Genomic DNA, 10930 nt, shown 5'->3' on the forward strand with positions numbered 1-10930 from the left:
ATGGGTCCTCTAGCTGATGGGTCCTCTAGCTGATGGGTCCTCTAGCTGATGGGTCCTCTAGCTGATGGGTCCTCTAGCTGATGGGTCCTCTAGCTGATGGGTCCTCTAGCTGATGGGTCCTCTAGCTGATGGGTCCTCTAGCTGATGGGTCCTCTAGCTGATGGGTCCTCTAGCTGATAGGGCCTCTAGCTGATGGGTCCTCTAGCTGATGGGTCCTCTAGCTGATGGGTCCTCTACCTGATGGGTCCTCTAGCTGATGGGTACTCTAGCTGATGGGTACTATAGTTGGTGGGTCCTCTAGCTGACGGGTCCTCTAGTTGATGGGTCCTCTAGCTGATGGGTCCTCTAGCTGATGGGTACTCTAGCTGATGGGTCGTATAGTTGGTGGGTCCTCTAGCTGATGGGTACTCTAGCTGATGGGTCCTATAGTTGGTGGGTCCTCTAGCTGACGTTTCATCTAGCTGATGGGTCCAGTATTTAATGGGTTCTCAAGTTAAAACGGTCCTTTAGTTGATGAAGCCTCTTGTTGATGTTTCCTCGTGTTTGATTTTCTTGTTGATGTGTTCTATTGACTACGTAGTGACGATGTTCAAAAATAAACAGTCCTTGCTTATTCCACGAACAAATCATAATCCACACACAGAATCCACACAACTTTGCCCATTTAAATGTGTGTACCAAAGATAGTTATGTTATACAGTTGAGCTAGTTTATCTTGTGAGGTCTTTACAATAGCCAACACACTGCAAAAATATTCCTACATCAATAAATAACACAACCGGCCTGTTTTCACAAGAAAGGGAAATAGTTGTTGAACACACCATGTCATGAGTTTTGACCTGCGTGTTATGTTTCATTTATCCCCCCTCCACTCTCGGTTGTCCGTGCCACCAGTAGTTTCCCTTTGACCATCTCCCATTGGTCGTCGCGTGAACACTAGCTCAGCCACCCAGACGTCAAAACACACCGGCACATGTTAACCTTGCACTAGACACTGTCCTACACCCATCTAACATACAAGAATTTTACACAATCTCACTACACATTGTTTACACGTAGCACTTTCACGTACACACAAAACTCCGTCTCCACACAACCGACCCAACTGTAGTCACCATACAACATATACATATATCAGTATCTATATATTTGTTAACCTAGCTTAGATCTTTTTAAAACTCCTTTGTATCACTAAAGCATCTATCAACATTGTGAAGTACTAAGGGTATAATTCGGAAATCTTTCTCGTAACTTGTTTTAAAAATGTAATACTACATCACACAAATCCAACACGTTTCAATTTGCATTATTTTCTTAGAACTGTTTTAAAACGAAGGTGGATTTTTCCCCCATACTTTAAATTTAAGAATGCTTCTTAAACAGCTTACGAAGAAAGAGAGAACTAGTCTTTGAAACTTGATGTATTTTATTAGATAAATAAGATGCCTCTAACGAGAAACCTTATTTTACCTATTTTGTAAGCTCTCCCCCCTCCCCCTTCCACACACACACACCAACACTACTCGCCCCATCAGTTTACCATAGTGTGGGTGGGTGGACAATGGTTGAATTATGAATTTCATCTTTGATTTTAATATTGCGTTCCATATTGTCTGTGTGTGTGTGTGTGGGGGGGGGTGTTCGGCATGACATACCCCAATCTCATAGTAACATATACAGATATTATCCTATCTTAAGGGGAAGTAACCATGCTTGAATGATGCTGTCTACAGTATTAATAGAGTTGTCGCGCTTCACAAAGAAAACAAATGAACGCTACATGTTGCCCTGTTAATTTTATGACAGTACGCTCCTAGCAGAAATGTGGTGGGGGGGGGGGGGGGGTGGGGGTCCAACGGTCATGAGTAGTGGGTGATGGGTTAAGAAAGTGTGATGTGGAACTGAATTTGAAAAAAAAAATATTTGGCGTATTTGATTGGAAGTTGTAATAAAAGAAGATACATCTTACTCGATAATGATCCTGATCAATAAATATTTGATAGAAAGAAAATGTCATCTTAAAAATACCAATTAGAATAGAGGTGTAAAGCTATCGTGTGAGGTCATTTGGGTGGGAGGGGGGGGGGGGGCAGGCGACATATTGTGACAGTGTATACATGGGGTGTCATTTATTGTGACGATGTATAACTGGGTCGGCATATTGTGACGATGTATAACTGGGTCGGCATATTGTGACGTTGTATAACTGGGTCGGCATATTGTGACGATGTATAACTGGGTCGGCATATTGAGACGTTGTATAATTGGGTCGGCATATTGTGACGATGTATAACTGGGTCGGCATATTGGGACGTTGTATAGCTGGGGGTGGCATATTGTGACGATGTGTACCCACCCCCACCTACCGAAGCGAGATGCCTGAAAGAAACTCCGGATAAAACGGTTGTCAACCCCGGGCGACGGAATGGGTCGCCATGCCTCTGATTAGGTTGGGGATCTGTCTGTGGGAATGATCTATATAATTACTATATAAGGTTTTGTGGGTTGGGGTCCTTTATAAACGGCGCCACATTACAAGGGTGGAGGGCAGAGTTTTTTCCTGGCATCTCTTCGGGCACCCCCCCCCCCCCGAACGAAATGAAATTTATATAAAAAATATATATTTTTAACAGTGTCCGCCCCCCCCCCCCCCCGAAAAAGTCTACCCCCCACCCCCCGGAAATTTCAAGTGCCCCCTGGAAGAAACACCGGTGGAGGGGTTCCACATGTTTGACGATGTGATGACACACTTTTGATTCACCGTCAAATCGGCCCGGGATAAAACGGCCCTGGACAAAACGGCCCCATCTACATGACCCCGACAAATCGCCCCCCGACAAAACGATCTAGTCAAAATAGCCCCGTCGGGAGCCTAATTAACGGTAGCCTATTTGTCGGGAGCCTAAATGACGGGGTGGTCAATCTGTCGCTGGCCCTTTTGAAGGGGTTCTTATGTTGGAGTTGTTTTGTCGGGGTCGTTTTGACGGGGCCATTTTGACGCCGCACGCACACTATTAAATTTCAAAAAGTTGTGTTGTTAAATTAGCTTTAGCCGTTATTTTGTGCCTTTAAATTACCTTTTTTGGAAAATGTGATCAAAATCAATCATGTGCTCAATGTTGCCCCTGCTCAGTCAATAATTTATTCAAACATAGCAATTTTGAGGGAGTGGGGGGGGGGAGGGGGAGGGTGATGAGTTAAGGTGTGATGTTTAGGGGTGGGATCTGACATTTTGTGGAGATGAGGAGAGGATGCCAAAAAAAATGTCCGAACTCTTTAGCTTTTAACTTTAGTCTATAGGAGTTATATAATCATGGTCATCTTCTGTGTGCCTAATGAATTCGTTACTAGCGGAACGTCTTTGATCAGCAGTATCATCCTTTAGTACCTGCGATCCGTCCAAATCCAGGTAACCAAAACATGAAGGAGGATTACATTTAGAAGGAGGTATTGAAGGGATATCGCAGTTTTCAACACTGTCATTGTCATTATCATTTGGATCGTTAGTAGAAAACTGCTTTTTAACCAATTCTGTGTTGCTAGCCGTTAACGAAGTATCGACATAATCTTGATGTATTGGAATTAAATAATCCACACTTCCAGTCCTCTTTAGTTGCCCAGTGTGTTCGTATGGTGGTGTTGTAGTTAGGTTTGGTCAGAGGCGTAGCGACCCTTCCCGGCGCCCGGGGACAAACTTTTCGATTTGCATCCCCCCCCTCGAGATTTTGCTTTGCACCCCCCCTCAAACTTTCGATTTGCACCCCCCCCCCCTCGAGATTTTGATTTGCACCCCCCACTCAAACTTTCAATTTGCACCCCCCTCAACCTTTCAATTTATTTTTCCAACCCATTTTGGCGCCCCCTAAGCTCGGCGCCCGGGGACATATGTCCCCACCCCGCCCCCCCCCCCCCCCCCCCCTCGCTACGCTACTGGGTTTGGTTTGGCTAGATCATTCTCTCTCTCACTATTTTGACATCGCATAATGTGTGTGGTATCAACGTTACTTGGGTCTGTGAAAGGTATTTCTGTCTTTAAAGGCTTTAAAGGAACCAGGTATCCTTCATCATCTACCTTACTCGTGACATTCTTGGCAAAGTCCGCAGCTAATTCTCGACCATGTTGAAACGAGAAACACTTGTGTTCATCTTTATCATCTTCACCCAGTGTTTCTTCCAGACTTTTTTCTCCGGGGGTGGGGGGCTCTTGAAATTTTCGGGGCGGGGGGGCGGTAGACTTTCTTCGGGGGGGGGGGGGGCGGACACTGTTAAAAGTATATATTTTCTATATAAATTATATAAATTTCATTTCGTTCGGGGGGGGGGGCGGTAAAAAAATTTCGGGGAGCAAAGCCCCCCCCCCCCCCCCGAAGAGATGCCTGGAAGAAACTCTGTCTTCACCAGTCACCGGCACCGAGTAAGTGTTGATAAACTTTACTTGAGTCTCTGATTCTGTTTGAACGGCTTGAACTATTGTTTTAAGTGAAGGATTTCTTTCCTGAAAAACCGATAATCTGTCTGTACTTATGTCAATTAAAGAAACATCAGAAATGGTATGGATCCAGGGGCGGAACTACAGTGCCGCCAGACCCCGCAATGCGGGCGGGGGGGGGGGGGGGGGGCAGGCCGTTTCGGGGCCCACGGCCGACCATAATATATATATATATATATATATATATATATATATATATATATATATATATATATATATATATATATATATATATATATATATATATATATATATATATATATATATATATATATATATATATATATATATATATATATATATATATATATATATATATATATATATATATATATATATATATATATATGGGGCCCAAAAAAAATTTTTGCGGTGTGGTCCTTTTTTTCTAGTTCCGCCACTGTATAGATCGTCATTGAAGGACTCTCTGTAGATATACATGATGGCCGTGATACAGCTGAATCAATGTCTTTACCAGTGATAGCTTTAAGAATACTTTCATTTGTTTCGTTAGTATGTAATTTCTCAGTCGCAAGCTGACCTCGCTCTCGGCTTCCGATCGGTACAAGGGCGAGGTCAATGTATTGTTGTTCCGTGGGTCGTGGCGGTAGACGTGGGACGTTCACTTCATCATTTTGAACGTCATCACAACCACTGGTATCTCTATAATTTCAAAATAAGTCTTCCTCTTTGGGCGTTGTGTCCCTGCTCAGTAGGATCGTCAGTAGTGTTGTACGACTCTTCATCCACTTGTCCTGAATTAGTGTTAATAAATACAAAATGTGTTTCTTTCTTCTTCTTCTTCGTTCTTAATTATTAGTGTTGAAGGGGATCGAGATTTACCTGCCAGTGGGTTTGAACTCGAGACTTTGTTCGAATTTATCAACCATGAGCTTTTTGCCGACTCGACCACTCCTCCAACACAATTAAGCGTTACGTGTCAACTGGTTATGCGCCATTGAGGCCATTGACTCCGATTTCAGCCTGCTTTTCTTTTTGGATTTGCTTCCATAGCCTTTGTCCAACCAAGAACAAACTACAAGGCAGCAGTTGTTTAATTTTGGAGTTGTCTCTCCTAGAAGAGTGGCTGTCCCCAGCTAACGAGCCTCCTCTGCCCGAGGGTTCGAACTCGAGACTTTTTGGTATAGCAACCATGAGCTTTACCGACTCGACCACGCCGACCCAAAATGTGTTTAACTAATTTAAATTTATCGGCATACTGATCTTTGGGTTCATTTATTTATGGCGGGGAGGGGAGAGATTGAGATCGTGAATCAGAGGACGGTACGACTTACAAATGTTATGATTTGTTAAGTTTATAAGGCATCTATGAGTGAAGAAAAAATCCTCTTAAATAAAAAAAGGTATAGCATAACAAGGTACACATTATTTGTTATAGTAATGTAATATGGCAGCACGGTTTGGGAGATTTACTAAATTGAAAATGTGTGTGGACGTTATAAATGGACTACGCCTTTACATAATTTTTACATAATTTTTGAAAATGTAAATAAATCATCCATTTGTCAATTATTTATTTAAATAAACGTCTCAGTAGATTTAATTTGTTTAAAATGCTTTAAAAAGTTATAAATAAGAGTTGTTGTAGTTCTTATAACAATAGTTTTGATATACTGTTTACAATATATTGATATATAATATAATTTATATACCTCAAAAAATATAGTATACATACCAGATGTGCGCTCGGCATTTAATTCAGGGCTGTAAATATAATCAATATATACTGGTTGCAACAATTTACTGTTAAAAAGAGCTGTCTAAAAAGAAGAATATTTTACCCAGCAATGAATAGGTATATTTGTATTGAGAATCCCAATGTGTAGGGTCCATTTTGATTGTGTGGTGTTGTCTAGATCTGCTACATTGAACTGGTTGGACGAGAAATACCAAGTATCTGCTCGTCCATTGTTCAACAGCAGAATCTGGTGTGGGCTGATTAGACTGCTCAGTATGTGACCCGAAGGTTTCGCAAGCCATTGGATTTGATGCTGACTTACATCAGTACTTTTGATGTTGATTGGGTGTCGAAGAGGTTTGATCCATTAGTTTCGCCTTCTTTAAATGCCCATTACATTTTTTATTGTCCCTTTGAAGGGATCCAAAATTTGGTTTACGATTAGTAAAAGTTTAGATATATAGTATTAATTTTTTCTATACTAGAATGCCTATTAATGATATTAAGTGAACGTTTTTTATTTGTTAATATAATAACATTGTAATTTTTAACTTACAGATACATAATTATTAACATTATAAATACATATATTTGTATTATTTATTAAATTTCCAAATACTAAATGTTAAGTTTTAGATAACTGCAAGTGTTAATATTTTTGTTTATTTTTAGCAAACATTTTTTTTTACTTGTCTCCCTTATTAGAATATTTTATGTCCCAATATAGTGGGATTGGAGATAATTTATTACCAAATCTAACAACTAATTAAAAAATTCGAAATTATGCCCCTCTTGTAATTGCAAAAGAAAATAATTGCAAACTCTGATGATACAACATTCTTAGTACAAACAGAAAAAGCAATACAAACTTTGATAGGAAAATTTAATAATTTTGGGAAAGGAAGCGGAGTTTAATTTAAAAATAATAGAAATATGTGAATGGAAAGGTAAAGATAATTACAACGTAGACATAAAATTAACACACTTACAATTTATGGAATAACCTATACCAGGGGTCGGCAACCTGCGGCTCGCGAGCCGCATGCGGCTCCTTTGATATCAAGATGCGGCTCTCCAGCTCCTTGCACAAATAATAATAATCTTAATAAAAAAATAAAATATTTGAAACAAAAAAATGTTAGTGGCTCTTTAAAACCAGGGAAATTTTTAAAATTGTAACTTTTGGTTCTTCCGCTTCGAAAGGTTGCCGACCCCTGACCTATACCATAGACTAGATAAAAGGCGACCAAGAAAATAGGCCAAACTGAACAATCATAATCTGGAAAAATACCAATAATGCATTACAACCATCTTTGTCAGAGCTGTATTAGTAAACAGATACATCATTCCAAATATAATTTTCGTTGCGATAAACTCTAAAATACCTAACTCATTCATCAAGCAGATTAGAGAATTTATTTTCAAAAGCACAGTTAGAGACATTAGCCACAAAAGATTAATACTAAACAAATGAAGTAAAGAAATAGGGCTACATGTCGTGCATTCGAAAATAAGCACAATCCGATTATTATAAAACACCTAAATAGAATCACTTTATCATCCGTAGCACAATATTACAGACGGTTGAAAAGATAGAATATCTCTATTCACGCTGTCAAACGCCTTTTCGAAGTCGACAAAAGTCATGTTTAGGGGGGATCGCCACTCAAGGGACTCTTCAATAATGAGTTAAAAAAATATTTAAATAATAAAAAAATTAAAAAGGCACCTAAATAGAATCCTTTTATCATCCGTTTGCACAATATCAATGAGGGTTGAAAGAACGAATAGTATAAAATTAAACATCACAACACCACACTATAGGGGAAATAACATAGGCAGCTTTTAGGAAGAAACGCTAGCAACATTCCAAGTAAACAAAAGCATTATTGAGGAAGACACTAAAAAAACATATGACATCTTAATCAAACAATAAGCGACACTCTTTATAGCTATGTCGTCCATACTGCCTTAAAATATTTACATATTAAGAGTTTTATGTCCCTAAAAATGGATCCAACATGTTTATTAAAGACTACATCTAAAGTTTTCATCTGTGTTGTTGTTGTTTTTTTAGTTTAATAGATTTCTTTCCACACAGTTCTCTCCCTTCGAGCCAGGAGCTAGCTGTGTGGATAGGTTGCATGTTAAATTATACATGTAATACATAGTATTGCATACACATTTTTACAATATTATCTTCTTGATTTTCCTTCCGTTTTCTTGGTTTCATTTTTCGTGTTCTTCTGATTTCTTATTTTCATTTCCGTTTTCTTGGTTCCTTTGATATAACATAGAGCAGTGGCGTAGCCAGGATCGTCTCAAGGGGGGGTTCCAATTTTTACCCGGGGACAAGCTTTCGACTTGCACCCCCCCCCCCACCCGTCAGACTTTTGATTTTCACCCCCCCCCCCCTCAAACTTTTGATTTGCACCCCCCTCATGCTTTATATATATATATATATATATATATATATATATATATATATATATATATATATATATATATATATATATATATATATATATATATATATACCGAGGGGTTATGACCCCCCTAAATCCCCCCCCGCCCCCGCCTACGCCACTGAGAGTACAGGACAATACATGATCGCTTCTCGTATTTCTTGGCCTTGCTTCTTGCGCGTATTACAATCTTGGTTGGGCGGTGGTTGATTCTTGGTTAGTAGTTGAGAGTATCGGTGAGGGATGTTGCGTTGGTGAAAGGGCTAGTCTTGTGTCTTGTCGTTGATGGTAGAGTTGTTGGAATGGAGTGGAGCGAATAGTTGAGTTGGTGTCCTTGTGTTGAGATGTCGTTTTTAATGGGTTGCTTTGATTTATTGTTCATTGTAGTTTGAGAGAGAGTGAAGTTGTATCGTAAGGTATTCTTGCGTCGTCAAGTAGTTGAAGTGGGCGAAATACTGTTGAAGAATGTTTAATTTTCGTGATATTGCTGTGTCGAGGATTGTGGATGAGAAGAATTTGAGAGTGGTCGAGTAGTCGAAAACTTAGTCGAGTAGTTTAAAAGGGCGAGGTAAGGCTGTTGACGAGTATTTATTTTATAAGAGTTAAGTACACGTGAAGTTGTTTGAGTAGTTGATCTTTGAGGGATGTCGAGTTGGGTGTCGTCAGAGTAATCGTGAAGTTGTTGGTAGTGAACTAATTGTGTATCGTAGATGAGGAAGTTTTGCGTATTTGATCTTTGAGAGATGGTTAGTTGATTTTCTGGTATTTGTGACGGAACCTGCAACTTAAGATTTCTCCAAGGTGGGTGTCGTCAGAGTGGTAGTGAGGTTGTTGATAGCGAGGTAGTTGTGTATCGAAGTTTTGCGTAGTTGATCTTTAAGAGATGATAAGTTGATTTGCAGGCATTTGTGACGGAGCCTCCCACTTAAGATTTCTCCTAGATGGGTGTCGTCAAGCTGAAAAATAGAGATTGAAAATTAGCCACTCGTACATTTGATGCCACCCAATACAAGTACTGGTTGACTCATCTCGAGGGCATGTGCACTTTGAGGGATGTGTGGGCGCAACCCCACAGCGATCGATGGCGAGATTTGCAATTGATTGCTTGATGAGTTGAGTAGTAGATTGACCGCCTCTCGACCCCGGCAGCCAGCCCTAAATAGGGCTGACCAACCAAATGACGAAGATTTATGTAGATCCATAACAGATACTACACTTTGATCTTGGCCAAAAGGCCGCGAATGTTGTTTTTTTTTTTTAATACTTTTAATTGCAATTTAAAACAAGTGCAACAACATCAACATATTTTACATAAATTCAAATGTTCTTATTAAAAAAAAACATATCAAGATGAATTTACAAATGTAGCCTATACATTTTTTTTTTACTAAATTTTATCATCTAATGAAACATTTTTTTTTACAGTTGAACGTATTAATAATAAGTATGTACATGGTTATCATATATGTTGTTCTATACGTTGTTATACAAAATTTAAAGGGATAAGCCAGGGGTCGGCAACCTGCGGCTCTTTTGATATCAAGATGCGGCTCTCCAGCTCCTTGAACCAATACTAATACTCTTAATAAAAAAAAAATATTTGAAATAAAAAAATGTTAGTGGCTCTTTAAAACCAGGGAAATTTTGAAAATTGTAACTTTTGGCTCTTCCGCTTCAAAAGGTTGCCGACCCCAGGGATAAGCAATAAAAAGGGTTAATGTATATTTTTTCCAAAACAATTTTATAAACTAACTGATGTGTAATGATAAAAGAGAAACATAGATAACTTGTAAATTTACAGTTTTCATTTTAACATTGTATTGTGCATTTTAAATTAAAAACTAAATTATTACTATTTCATCTAGAATTCTTAATTTGTTCTGTATTGTTGGATTATAACAAAAATAAATGTATTATTTTCATGCTATTTTGTTTAAAGTTCTGCATCTTTTCTGTTAGATTAGATGTATTACGCAAATAAATGTGTTACTTTCTAGCTATTTAATTGTTTCCCTTGATTTTATTAAATATCTTCATGGGAGGTTACTAATGGTTAAAAATTATGTCTCATAGCAAAGTAGATCTTACGCCATTTTTTAAACAAGTTATTTAGAAAGTTACGATTTGTCATCCAGATATCCCAGGTTTATTAGCGTAGGCTAGGGGAAATTGACAAAGGAAATGTCAGCTCAATTATGACCGAAACGTCATTTGCATTGGCTTTTACGGGGGGGGGGGGCTTTAAATTTTTGGAGGGATGGGCGGACACTGGTAAAG

The sequence above is a fragment of the Physella acuta genome, unplaced genomic scaffold, assembly GCF_028476545.2.
Source record: "Physella acuta isolate Inbredline_101_S28 unplaced genomic scaffold, ASM2847654v3 ptg000296l, whole genome shotgun sequence".
Classification (NCBI taxonomy): domain Eukaryota; kingdom Metazoa; phylum Mollusca; class Gastropoda; family Physidae; genus Physella; species Physella acuta.